This window comes from Cupressus sempervirens, chromosome 10 (genome assembly GCF_028749045.1).
Source record: "Cupressus sempervirens isolate cs-2001-9-10 chromosome 10, ASM2874904v1, whole genome shotgun sequence".
NCBI lineage: Eukaryota > Viridiplantae > Streptophyta > Pinopsida > Cupressales > Cupressaceae > Cupressus > Cupressus sempervirens.
The window spans coordinates 728,646,073-728,659,965 of record NC_143127.1 but is presented as its reverse complement, the minus strand read 5'-3'; positions in this window follow the sequence as shown (position 1 = coordinate 728,659,965).

The window sequence follows — 13,893 nt, the reverse complement described above, 5'->3', positions numbered from 1 at the left end:
TCCTTCTTTTCTTCTATACTTTTTGCAAAATCTTTCACATCATTCATAGACACCTTCTTATCTTTGTAAAACTTCAGTCCGTCATCCAAAATTTTAGTTATATGAGCAATGATGTCCACAGTCACCTGATACGAGACCCCGTCAACTTTGACCCTTCCATCTTTCCATGAATTTACCATAAGATCAATAATCACAGGGTTGTATCCATAGAGCTTGGCTATATATTTGGAAATTCCTCCCTTTTCTAACTTCTCCCACACTTTAGTTCTTTGCTTCCATTTTTCCTCCTTGCTTTCTAGTTATTTCCTACTTCTTTCCCCCACCATCTCTGTAATCTCAACGCTTACTATTCTCATAAATTCTATTCTTTGAAACCCTTTCTCAAACCTCTGAATATTCTAATGGAAATTGCTTTGATTTTCTCTGATTTGTCTTTCAATACCACTAAAATGGAAGATACAATAATCAACCCATAAAACATGTTGATTTGACACTAATAACATCATCTGCCCATTCCATTTGTATTTACCATTATTGCACTTACTTAAGCCCATATTCTCATTTATATCCATAATTATCTTTTGATTTTCCCCATACCTCCCTAGATTTTTTCCAATTCAATTAGGCTTTTCACACCTACCAAAATATTCCCACTCCAAATCATCGCCATGTCTTTCTTTACTGCATCAATGGCAAACCAATCAACCACCAAGTTTACCTACTAATATTTTTTATTGTGTGGGTGCTCTCAAATTAGCTAAGTGTTAAATGGAGAGCCCCTTTAATACATATTATGATGTTATTTGAGTCCCCATCCAACCATAATTTTTTAACTCCCTTATCCAAAGCTAATTTCACCATGTGGAGAGTTGCATTGGCTTCGACATAATGGTTTGTCTAATGTCCCAATGGTAAGATAAAGCAAAAATCCCTTCACCATAGAAGTTTCTTATAATACCTCCACATCTTGAGGGACCAGGATTCCCTTTTTCCATGCCATCAAAGTTTTCTTTATGCCATCCCTTAGCTTGAAGCTTCCATTTCACCTCCCATCTTTTAGATCTCCTATTTCGTAACCCCATCTTCAATGTCTCTCCCCTTTCTAATATGGTAATTTTCCTTCATATGACTGTTGATTTTATCTGTCAAAACATAAGAAGTTCCTCCCCATCTCTGAATATTCTATTGTTTCTTTCCTTCCAAACTCTCAAACAAAAGTGAGGCAAAGAACAAGTGCTTAAATCTTGGAAGTTTGTGCCTTTATACATGCTATTCCATTGACAAAAGAAATCCAACACATTACCTTGCTTGCACCAACTAATGCCAAAATTCTTTGTAATAAGGTCCCAAACTTCCCTAGAATAAGGACAATGGATAAACATATGATTAACTGACTCCTCTTGATGCTTACACAAGATACATATATTTGGGATATAGTGGCCTCTCTTCTACAAGTTTTTTAGCATAAGAATTTTATCTTGTAAAGCCAACTAGAAAAACATATTAATCTTAGGAGTAAGGTCAGGCATCCATGACCTAGCCCAAGGAGGTTTCTCCTTCAAGCTCCAAAGAGAATTATATCCCGAAGCAACTGACTAACAACCATTAGGATTATCTTCCCATATTAGGTCATCCCTCTTATTATTAAGAATCATTGAGTTGGGCATCAACATTATTGGCTTGAGATCATTCAAGATGAAAGATAGGTCTCTCCATCCCTGGTCAATTCTGCAGTCTCTAACTTTTAATCCAAATTGCCTGATACAAATATTTGCCCAATTCTTGTAAATAGGATTATTAATTAGAGGACCCTAAATCAACTAGTTATCATGCTAGAAGAGAATGTCATCACCATTACTCACTTTCCACTTGGTCTTAGCTTTGGCCAGATCTCTTGCCTTAAGGATACCATTCCAAATGATTGAACCATTTAGTATGTCAACATTATTGAGCAAGAAATTTAGAGAAGGCCTTCTAATGTACTTCTCCACTAGAATATCTCTCTATTCCCCCATGCTACTAAAAATGTGCCAAATCTATTTGGCTAGGAGAGCCTTATGGAGAAGTTTTAATTTCCTTATACCAAGACCACTGTAGCTCTTAGGGAGGTAAACATTATCCCAAGCCACTAGAGGATATCTTTTACATTCCTCAAGACCAGACCATAGAGAGTCTCTCTAGATATTTTCCATTTTATTAGAAAATTTGGTCAGTATCCCAAAGAGGCTCAGGGCATACATTAAGAGATTCTAAAGGGTGGACTTAACCAAAAGACATTTACTTGCCTGGCTTAGTGTGGGTCCTTTCCACCCAACCAACTTCTTGGTAAACCTATCGAGAATTCCATTCAAGAAAGAATCAGGAGGCTTAGTTCCCATTGGGAGACCAAGATAGCTTGAGGGTAGCTTACCAATCCCACACCCAAGAATCCTAGCTATCTTCATTTATCTGTAAACAAGATTATTGATAAAGAAAACTAAACTCTTCTCCCAATCAATTAGCTAGCCTAATCATCTGATATAGACATCCAAAAGATCCTTCATCAATTTAGCCTCCTTAACTAAGGCTTCACCTCCCATAATAGTGTCATCCACAAACTATTGATGAGTAAAAGAAACATTCCTAGAAGAGGGCCTAATCCCTCTTAATATCCCTTCCTATCTTTTCTTCTCAATCAACCTACAAATACACTTAGCCGTAATAATGAATAGAATAGGAGAGAGAGGGTCACCCTATCTTAAACCTATTGAAGGTTTGAAGAAATTAGAAGGAGCACCATTTACCATAATGGCAAGTGATGAAGTAGAAATAAGTTGAGAAATAAGCTTGCAAACATCTTGATCAAAGCCAAAAGCCTAGAGGAAAAAATCATGGAATGTCCAATCCACTTGGTTATAGGCCTTTGAAAGGTCTGCTTGAGTAGAAAACCTTCCCTTTTTCTTGCTTTAAGGGAGAAAATAACTTCATGAACCATCATGATAGATTCCAAAATCTAACTATTAGGGACACAACCTATCTATTGCTGAGAAATGATTAAAGGATAAATATTTAGAATTCTAATAGTTAACACCTTCAAAATGATCTTGTAAAAATGAATTACAAAGACTTATAGGCCTAAATTGCTCCATAGAGTCAACCCTTGGAACTTTGGGAATAAGAACTAGGAAAGTAGAATTAATTTCTTTAAGAAGGCTTCTAGCCCAAAAAAATTCCTAAATAGCCTTAACCACATCTTCCTTAACCACCTCCCAATAAATCTAAAAAAAGAAAGTTGGAAAGCCATCTAGCTCGGAAGCTTTATAAGATGGCAATGAAAACAAAGCTTGTTTCACCTCCTAAGCTTTAGGAATCACCCTCAACATTTTATTGTGATGAGGTTGGATAATCTAAGGGTGAAAAGGCACAATTTCATTATGATCCACCATTGAAAACATGAGATCCTAGAAAAGAAGAGAAGAGAAAAAAGAAACAACTTCAGTAGAAATATCACTCTCCCTAGTCAAAGTATCCTGGCCCTTTTTAATTCTTGAAATATTGTTATTAGGTCAATGCTTAAGAGTGGAAAGGTGAAAAACCTACTATTCTAATCACCCTCTTTAAGCCAGTTAATCCTTGATCTTTGCTTCTAGAAATTCTCTTCTTTACTTATAATATTATGCAAATAAGTTGGAATAGACATCTCAATACTCCTATTTTGTTCATTTTATCCATCCTTTTGTATTAAATCCTAAATTGAACTAAGCTTATCTAAAATCTCCTCTTTTTCCTAAAAGATATGGCCAAAATCTATCTTGTTCTAGATTTTAATCATCCATTTTAGATTACTCAACTTCTTAGTAACTCTAAACATAGTAGTTCCTTCTGTAGAACCAGAATCAGTTTGCAAAGAACATTAAAAAATAAAGTAAACATTCACAAACCAAAAACTAAATTCACATATATGCTTAGACTAAGAAAGAAAATAAGAAGTGCAAACCTCACGAGAGAAAACACTCCATGCTTTCTTGATTCTGTAGATGTGTCCTTTTGCTGTGGATGTATGCTCAAGATGCTCAAAAGCTGCTTCAATGGAGATGGGTAATGGCAAATTGGTAGCTTTGTGAGCTCTCAATTTGGCATTATAAGGGTATGGTTGATGGCTTTGGTTCTCAAAATAGCATGGTAACTTTAGCTCAAAGATTGTTGATGATATGGCTTGGGATGGGATTCAATTTATAGGCTAAGGGGTAGAGGGATGGAGGGCTTAGATGCAAGGATGGATGAAGGCTTAAGGAGGGCTAGGATGCACTCAAAGGAGAGCACATGGATTGTGCTTGTTTAGCACCAATGGGAAGGTGACACTTGTCACAAGGAGGATGAGTGTGAGAGGGTAGGGTTAAGGGTTGGTTAAAGTCATGATGAGTGGGGTTGAGTATGTAAGAGGGATGTAAGAGGAATGAGTGTGGAAGAGGGAAGAGTGTGGAAGATGGGTGTAAGAGTCATGAGTGGGCTTGTAAGAGTCTTTATGTTTTGTAAGAGCACTCATGACTTAGTGGTTGGGTTTTTTTGAGGGGAGACTTTGGTTTGGATTAGGAAAGTCTTAAACTTGTTTAAGGAATGTGACAACATTAGGGGGTGGATTAGGCTTGGGTTTAGGATTAGATTAGGGATGTTAGAGATGTGCAAGTGGATGGCATTAATGAGGGTGGGTGAGTTAGTGGCTAAGCTTGGTTAGCATGGGTGGATGGGGTGGATTAGGCTAAATGGAGGATTAGAGATAGGTTAGGTTTTTTTTGAATTTGAGGATTTCATTTATCAAATAGATTTATCTAATAAATGGGGATTTTTGGAATTAGATAAAAGAATAGGATTTAAATGATAAATAGTAGATTATTTGATTTATCAATTAGGACTATAGATGATTAATTAATTAATCAACTAGGGGATGACAAAGGATTAATTAAATATAAATTTAATTAATAATGCCTTTTTAGATAACTAAATAGGATTACTAAAATAGTGTAATCAAATTTAGGTGTCTACATTTTGCCCCTCTTTGACATAGTGTTGAGACAACACTATTTCAAAGAAGTTTGAATGAAGACGACATGAGGAAGATGTTTTAGCAACAAGGTTGCCCCAGTCTCAGATAAGAAGAGGAGAGACTAGACTTAGATGATGCCCCCTCAAGAAGGTGACAGGGAGAGAAATGAGGCTCGACGACTTCTTGAAAAGTACAAGAATTTGAGGCGAGCTAAGACGCAGGTTGGCGAAGAGAAGGGGCTGAATTAGCTCAAACTCTCACTACGGAAGAATGATAAAGGGAAATCAGAGGCACAATAGTAAAGCAAGCTTAAGACTTTCCAAGATTGGGGGGGGGGGGAGATGGAGGAGTGGAGTGCTATAAAAGGAATCCATTGAAGCTTTTTGAGTGGGGGGATACTTCAAAGAGAAGTACCACCATGTAGTTGAGCACTAGATTTGCTATAGGATTGTTGGTTAATTGCCAAGGTTACCAAGAACATCAAGGCCTTTTCACCAACTATCCAGAGGACTGACGAACTGACTCAAAACAAACACACAAGGATTGCCCCAGTATCACACATGAATCCCAGAGGAAGCAGCGTTGAAATGACACTAGGTAACCCACAAGCAGAAAAAGAAAACAAGCAAAAGACCTTATCAAGACCTTACACTCTAATTGCCCCATTCGCAGCATACCATGATATGGAAGATCATGGCAACCTTGAGGAGGGAACAAGGAGATTGCTTGGAAAAGATATTTCGAGACCCAAAAGGGAAGATCCCAAATCAAAAGAAAGTGAAAATCCAAAAGAGAACTGTTTGCCAACAAGATGGGTAGGACGAGGTACTAACGGACCAAGATCAGACATGAGGAAAGCTATATCCTACAAAAATCTATCAGAGAGCACCTAAGCTAATGGATCTGGATGAGTGATGCGTCTGGCAAGCTGAACTAAGAAGGATAACACTTTGGTGATAGGAGATCTAGCTAAAAGATGCATTGGAATATCTAACCAAGGTGTGCGATGTGTGCAAGATGTTGACCAAGGATGAACTAACACGAAAGCCGGATAGATACAATGATACTAAGCTAAAGAGGATGTACAAGCTGACAGACCAAGATATGTTACAAATGTACAAGTTTGTTCATGTTTTGGTTTTTTGTGAGATGGAAATGTTTGTGAAGGATGGGGTGTCTATAATAGTTGATAGGTGGATAGGTAGATGGTTTGTGAAAAGTTTAAGGAAAATGGGATTCTGTGTGTGCATGTGATAGGATACAAGCTAGGATACAAGATCATTTACAAGCTGGAATATGGTACAAGCTTTGGACAAGATTTGGATATATACAAGGTATGGTACAAGATTTACAAGCTGTACAGGAGGTATTGACAAGCTCCATCAGATTTTGGATATTTGATTGGAACACCAAGGGAACAAGTAGGTGTTTTATGGGATGGTGGGTGGATGGATGAGGGATAGGATAGTGATAGATAATGGATTAGTCTTTAGCACACAAGGCGCCTGAATTACCAGGTTTTTACCAAGGTACCTATCCAAGGCGCTTGAATTGCCAAGTTTTCACCATTGGACGCTTATTTCTCTTTACTATTTTTTTTGTATTTTTTTTTTTTCAAAAGTTGGGTATACCAAGGATCTTCAAGCATAGAACTTCTTGAGGTGAATGATGTTAGTGGGATCATTCAAGAGTTCTCCTTCTGGTGTAGATAATTGATAGGCTCCAGAGCCAAAGGAGGCAGTAACCACATAGGGACCAAGCCATGTAGGTTCAAACTTGCCTTTCTTTTCTCGATCTGCTTGGACTTTCATATTTTCTTTGAGGACCATGCCACCTGGCTGAAAGTGTCGTGGGAGCACCTTCTTGTTGAAATTCCTTTTGAGACGAGTTTGATAGACTGTGAGATGGTCATAGGCTTGTTGTCTCTTCTCGTCTAAGAGATCTAGCTGGGTGAGTCGAGCTACTCTGTATTCTTCATCTGAGATTTGCCCTCGCAAAGATATGCGTAGTGAGGGAAGTTCAACTTCTATAGGTAATACCGCTTCGGCACCATAGACTAGGGAGTATGGAGTTGTGCCTGTGGATGTACGGAAGGAAGTTCGATAGGCCCATAGAGCCGAATTTATTTGAAGGTGCCAATCACAGCCAGAATCATTGACAACTTTCTTTAGGATTTTGAGGAGGGTTTTATTAGTTGCCTCTGCCTGGGCGTTACCTTGTGGGAAATATGGGCTAGAAAAGCGGTGATGGATGCGGAGGGAAGTGCATAATTCTTCCATGTTGAGATTTTCAAAATTACCTCCATGGTCAGTGAAGATGGTGGATGGGATGCCGAAGCGGAAAATAATGTGGTACAAGATGAACTTGGAGACTTGAACTCCTGTAGCTGAGACTAGGGGGACTGCTTCCACCCACTTAGTGAAATAGTCTGTAGCTGTTATTATCCATTTATGTCCATCAGATGAGAGAGGGGTGATAGTTCCAACTAGATCAAGGCCCCAACAAGCGAAAGGCCAAGGTGGTGCAATAGGCTGTAGATCCTGTGCTGGAGCGTGCACAAGATTTGCATGCTGCTGACATGGGAGACACTTTCTGACAAAGTCACAAGAGTCTTCTTCAATGGTAGGCCAATAGTAGCCTGCTCTAAGGATTTGTTGTGCTAGGACAATACCACTCATGTGGGCACCGCAAAGTCCAGAATGTACTTCTTTTAATGCCATCGCGGCCTCATTTTCATCTAAACATCGAGAGAGAGTATCGTGATAACCCCGACGATATAGGGTATTGGCTATGATAACATAGCGGGATGATTTTCAAATGAGGTTCTGGCGTTGGGTACGTGTGAGGTGAGGGGATATGATACCATCGTTAAGGTAAGCGTGAATTTCATGGTACCAAGGGGATTGGGGACCAACCAAGACACAAACACGGTTTGAATCCTCATTCGCATAGGCAGGTGTGAGGAGCTGCTCAACTAAAAACTCATACTACGTAGCTTCTTGGGGAATTTCCAAGAGCGAGCCGATAGTGGCCATGGCATCTGCTGCCTTGTTCTGCATTCGAGGCACTTGTGTAAACTGAAGCTTTGTAAAATGCTGGGTCAGCTGATCAACTAGCTCTTTGTAGGGTAATAGCTTTTCATCTTTGGTTTGATATTCATTTAAGACTTGTTTGATAATGAGTTGGGAATCACCAAAGACTTGTAACTCAGTGATATTCCATTCTGCAGCTATCTTTAATCCTACTACAAGAGCTTCATATTCTGCTATATTGTTGGTGCTAGGGAATTGTAACTTGAAGGCTTTTGGAATGTAATCTCCTTGAGGTGTAACTAATAATATTCCTGCCCCTGAACCATGAGAGGTGTATGAGCCATCAAAATAAAGCTTCCATGGGGGCTATTCTTCAATTAGGAAAATATGCTCATCTGGAAATTCTTTGAGCAAAGGATATGCATCTACTAGAGGTGCATCAGCTAGGTGATCTGCTATAGCTTGCCCTTTGATTGCCTTTCTATCCACATACTGGATGTCAAACTCACTTAGTAGCATAACCCATTTGGCCAAACGGCCTGTAAGTGCTATTCTGGAGAGCATATACTTGAGAGGGTCAATCTTGGAGACTAGTTGGATGGTATGACTTAGCATGTAGTGGCGAAGCTTTTGAGTTGAGAAAACAACTGCCAAACAAGCTTTTTCCATAGGAGTGTAATTGATTTCATAACCAACGAGGGTTCTACTGATATAGTAGATGGCTCTCTCTCTGCTATAATCATCATGTTGTGCTAAAAGTGCCCCTAAAGCAGTAGGTGTTGCTGATATATACAAGATCAAGGGACGACCAGGAACTGGTGGAACCAAGATAGGGGGATTGGTGAGATACTGCTTGAGCTGATCGAAGCTGCGCTGACATAAAAGATCCCACTTGAAGTTCTCATTCTTCTTTAGCAAGTGTGAAAACGGTGTACACTTATTTGCAAGTTGGGAGATGAAGCGCCGGACAGATTGAAGTTTTCCCTGAAGAGAGCGAAGCTGTCGCAGTGTCTGGGGAGGAGGCATGTTTAAGATAGCCTTGACCTTTTTGGGGTTGATCTCTATACCTCGTTTAGAAACTATGAAGCCTAGAAGCTTGCCAGATGTGACCCCAAAGACACACTTCTTGTGATTTAGCATGAGATGATATTGGGCCAACCTATCAAAGACTTTCTCCAGGTCAGCAAGATGATCCATGAAGGTGTGAGATTTGACTAGGATATCGTCCACATAATCCTCCAAAATGCCATGGATAAGATCATGGAAAATGGCTGTCATAGCTCTTTGATAGGTAGCCCTAGCATTCTTTAGGCCAAAAGGCATCATGGTGTAGCAAAAGGTTCCCCAAGGGGTAGTGAATGATGTCTTATGCTGGTCCTCTTCTGCAATCTTGATCTGATTATACCCAAAAAATCCATCCATAAGGGACAGGATTTCATGTCCAGCTGTAAGATCTACAATCATATCTATGTTGGGCAAGGGAAAATCATCCTTTGGACAAGCTTTGTTAAGATCTCTAAAATCAGTACAGATTCTGATGTCACCGGAAGGCTTAGTGACAGGGACCATGTTGGAGATCCATTCTGAGTAGTCGATAGGTCGGATAACCTTAGCAGCTAACATTCTTTCTAGTTCAGCTTTGACTAGTAATGCCACCTTGGGGTGCATTTTCCTAAGCTTTTGTCTGACGGGCTTCATCTTTGGATCGACTGCAAGATGATGAACTACAAGCTTTGGATCGAGTCTTGGCATGTCTTGATATGACCATGCAAATCGGCCAATGTTCTCTCGTAAAACCTCAAAGAGGAGGTCAGCTTGGTCTTGTGATAGGGGTGCAGCAATGTGAACAACTCTAGGGATCTCTGAAGAACCAATGTTGACTTCTCTAGTATCCTCTATTAAAATAGAAGACACCTCTAGTCGATTATCTTGAGGAGGCAATACTAAATCCTCATGTTCTGCTTGTGGCTTTGGATTTTCTTGCTGAGGGGTTCTCTTCGCTGCCTTAGCTAGTCCCAAATTTACCTTAGTTCCAGTTTTGGTTGTATCAAAACTAGGTTGGGGATTTTCTACAAAATACCCCTTGGGATCTAGCTTGTAGATGTAGGCAGAATCTGGCTTTGTCTTCTTATGAGGAGTTTCAGCTCCCATGAACCTTAGAAGAACTTCCTCTGATGCGAACTCATCAATATGTATGACACTTGGTTGGTCCCAATCTATGAGTTGTGGATGAGCAAGTGGTAGGTCAATGAGATGGATGGATAGTTCTCAGAGAATAGAGTCTCCTAGGAAGATTTGGTCTAGGATATCGTCGTAGGCTCTCTTTTCAACTTCCTCAGGAATGTCTTCGATTTCGACAAGGTCGCGATGGATGTTCGAAAAAGCGTGACCATTCTCGTTGGTGCCCCCAATTGTGGGTATGCCAAAGCCAAGACCTGACTTTATCTCCCAATCATGTGCTTCGATGGGACATTGCATGCCCCTTTCTTCTAGTCCTAGTCCATCTCCTTGATAGTTCCATTTTTCAGTGACAAGCTTATGTTGTTGGGGATACTTCTGGCTGAAGTGATCAAGGCGCGCTTGATTTCTTGGAGGTGCATCCTTATGTAGCCAATTGTTGATATCTGGAGTGAGCTCCTCATGAAGAGGGGTTTTTGAGGACACAAAGATGGTTGGGCCAAACTGTTTGTATCGAGGAGGTGGAATCTCCTTAGCTTTGTGATATGTTGGTCGTCCATGGGTATGTGGATCAAGTGGGATTGCTCCGACAACAAATGCATCTGATAGACTATATTCTCCACATCCTTTGTTGTTGATCTTTATAGTAGATAGGGTGGAGGCAAGGATGGTTTCTGCGTCATTGCAAGTGTGGGATGAGCTGGCGATGGCTGTGTCGATGTCTATTCCAGGGAAATGGTTTGTATATGAAGCTTCAACTGCATTGCAGTAAGCAAAGGGTTCTAGATCGGCATGGATGGTTACCTCAGTGCCTTGATGCAGAAATTTGATGCACTGATGGTAGGTGGATGGAACGGCCTTCATAGCATGAATCCATGGGTGATCGAGGAGGATGTTAAATGGTAGGTTTAGATCAACAACATGGCAAACTGTCTCTTGAATGACTGGCCCAACCTTGATTGGTAGTAAAATAGTCCCTTCTGTGGTCCTTTCCAAGTTGTCATAAGCTTTGATGGTGATAACCTCACTGATCATATCTGCCTCAGTATACCCAGCTTGTTTTATGAATTTTAGGGTGCAAATGTTCAAGGCTGATCCATTATCTATCATTACTCTTTTCACGGAAAAATTGGATACCATGATGGCTATGCGAAGTGGAAGGGTGTGATCTGGCTCAACCGCGGGTATGTCGGTGGGTTTGAAAGATAGGGCACATGAGGATGAAAGGTGTCCAACAAGATTACGAAAATCAGTAGCATTGATATCAGAAGGGACACGGGATTCTATGAGAGCACTGTCAAGGATGTCTTTGTACACAGGACTAGTGCGGAGAAGGTCTAAAATGGATATTTGGGCTGGCATGTTCCCAAGGTGTTCCAAGATATTGTACCGGCTTTTTGATGGAGCTGATGGTGTTGATGAAACTGGTGGGCCTGCGATGTTAAATCGCGCTCTTCGAGTGGTGACCGCACACTCATTGTCTGGTCCTCGGATATTGATAACATTGACTGAAGGCTCTTTCTCAGATATACAACCTATAAGGCTACCATAGTCTATATAGGATGAAGTGTGGTCATTGTTCTTCCCATGCTGTTGGTTTGGCTGGCGGTTGTTGGTGTTGTTTTGGATAGGTGCTTTTCCAAGATTTTGGTTGTTGTGTGGAGGAAAAGCATTTTGATAAATTTGTAACCTGCATTGGGAGAGTTTTGGGCACCAACAGTGATTTCCTTCTGATCAATGAGGTCTTGCACATAGTCTTTCAGTTTCATGCATCTGAGGGTGGTGTGACCATTTACCCTATGGAACTTGCAATACTCATTGTCCTTGTACCATGCAACTTTGGATTGGCTTGGATCAATTTGCTGGGTAGGAGGAAATTTGATAAGGTTTTCCTTAGCCAATTTCTCAAAAATAACATCCAATAGCTCACCAAGGGGTGTATAGTTTCTAGGTGCAGGTTGGAATCTGGGCTTTTGCCCTGCAGCTACATTGATGGCATTAGCTTGATTGTTAGACCCTTGAAAGTTGGGTCTTGTATTGTGGTTTTGATAGCTTTGGTTATTTTTTTGTTGGTAATTGGTAGCTTGTTGGTTTTTTATTTGATATGGTGGGTTAGACTGGTTTCGAGAAGGACCAATGATATTCACATGTCTGGTGTCAGTAACCCCATCTGTTGCAACATGCTTGTTTTTGTTCCAATACCTAGACTTGTCATTGGAATGTGATTGATTTTGGTTGGCCTCTTTGTAAATCTTTACCACACCATCTTTGATGAGTCCTTGCTCAAGGATCATTCCTTTCTCTTTGATATCCTTATAGGTCTGCAAACAGTTCATGGTCATGTAGTGAGCCAAGCTGGGATGTGCATTATCAATAAATCCTTTTGTATTAAATCCTAAATTGAACTAAGCTTATCTAAAATCTCCTCTTTTTCCTAAAAGATATGGCCAAAATCTATCTTGTTCTAGATTTTAATCATCCATTTTAGATTACTCAACTTCTTAGTAACTCTAAACATAGTAGTTCCTTCTGTAGAACCAAAATCAGTTTGCAAAGAACATTAACAAATAAAGTAAACATTCACAAACCAAAAACTAAATTCACATATATGCTTAGACTAAGAAAGAAAATAAGAAGTGCAAACCTCACGAGAGAAAACACTCCATGCTTTCTTGATTCTGTAGATGTGTCCTTTTGCTGTGGATGTATGCTCAAGATGCTCAAAAGCTGCTTCAATGGAGATGGGTAATGGCAAATTGGTAGCTTTGTGAGCTCTCAATTTGGCATTATAAGGGTATGGTTGATGGCTTTGGTTCTCAAAATAGCATGGTAACTTTAGCTCAAAGATTGTTGATGATATGGCTTGGGATGGGATTCAATTTATAGGCTAAGGGGTAGAGGGATGGAGGGCTTAGATGCAAGGATGGATGAAGGCTTAAGGAGGGCTAGGATGCACTCAAAGGAGAGCACATGGATTGTACTTGTTTAGCACCAATGGGAAGGTGACACTTGTCACAAGGAGGATGAGTGTGAGAGGGTAGGGTTAAGGGTTGGTTAAAGTCATGATGAGTGGGGTTGAGTATGTAACAGGGATGTAAGAGGAATGAGTGTGGAAGAGGGAAGAGTGTGGAAGATGGGTGTAAGAGTCATGAGTGGGCTTGTAAGAGTCTTTATGTTTTGTAAGAGCACTCATGACTTAGTGGTTGGGTTTTTTTGAGGGGAGACTTTGGTTTGGATTAGGAAAGTCTTAAACTTGTTTAAGGAATGTGACAACATTAGGGGGTGGATTAGGCTTGGGTTTAGGATTAGATTAGGGATGTTAGAGATGTGCAAGTGCATGGAATTAATGAGGGTGGGTGAGTTAGTGGCTAAGCTTGGTTAGCATGGGTGGATGGGGTGGATTAGGCTAAATGGAGGATTAGAGATAGGTTAGGTTTTTTTTGAATTTGAGGATTTCATTTATCAAATAGATTTATCTAATAAATGGGGATTTTTGGAATTAGATAGAAGAATAGGATTTAATTGATAAATAGTAGATTATTTGATTTATCAATTAGGACTATAGATGATTAATTAATTAATCAACTAGGGGATGAAAAAGGATTAATTAAATAGAAATTTAATTAATAATGCCTTTTTAGATAACTAAATAGGATTACT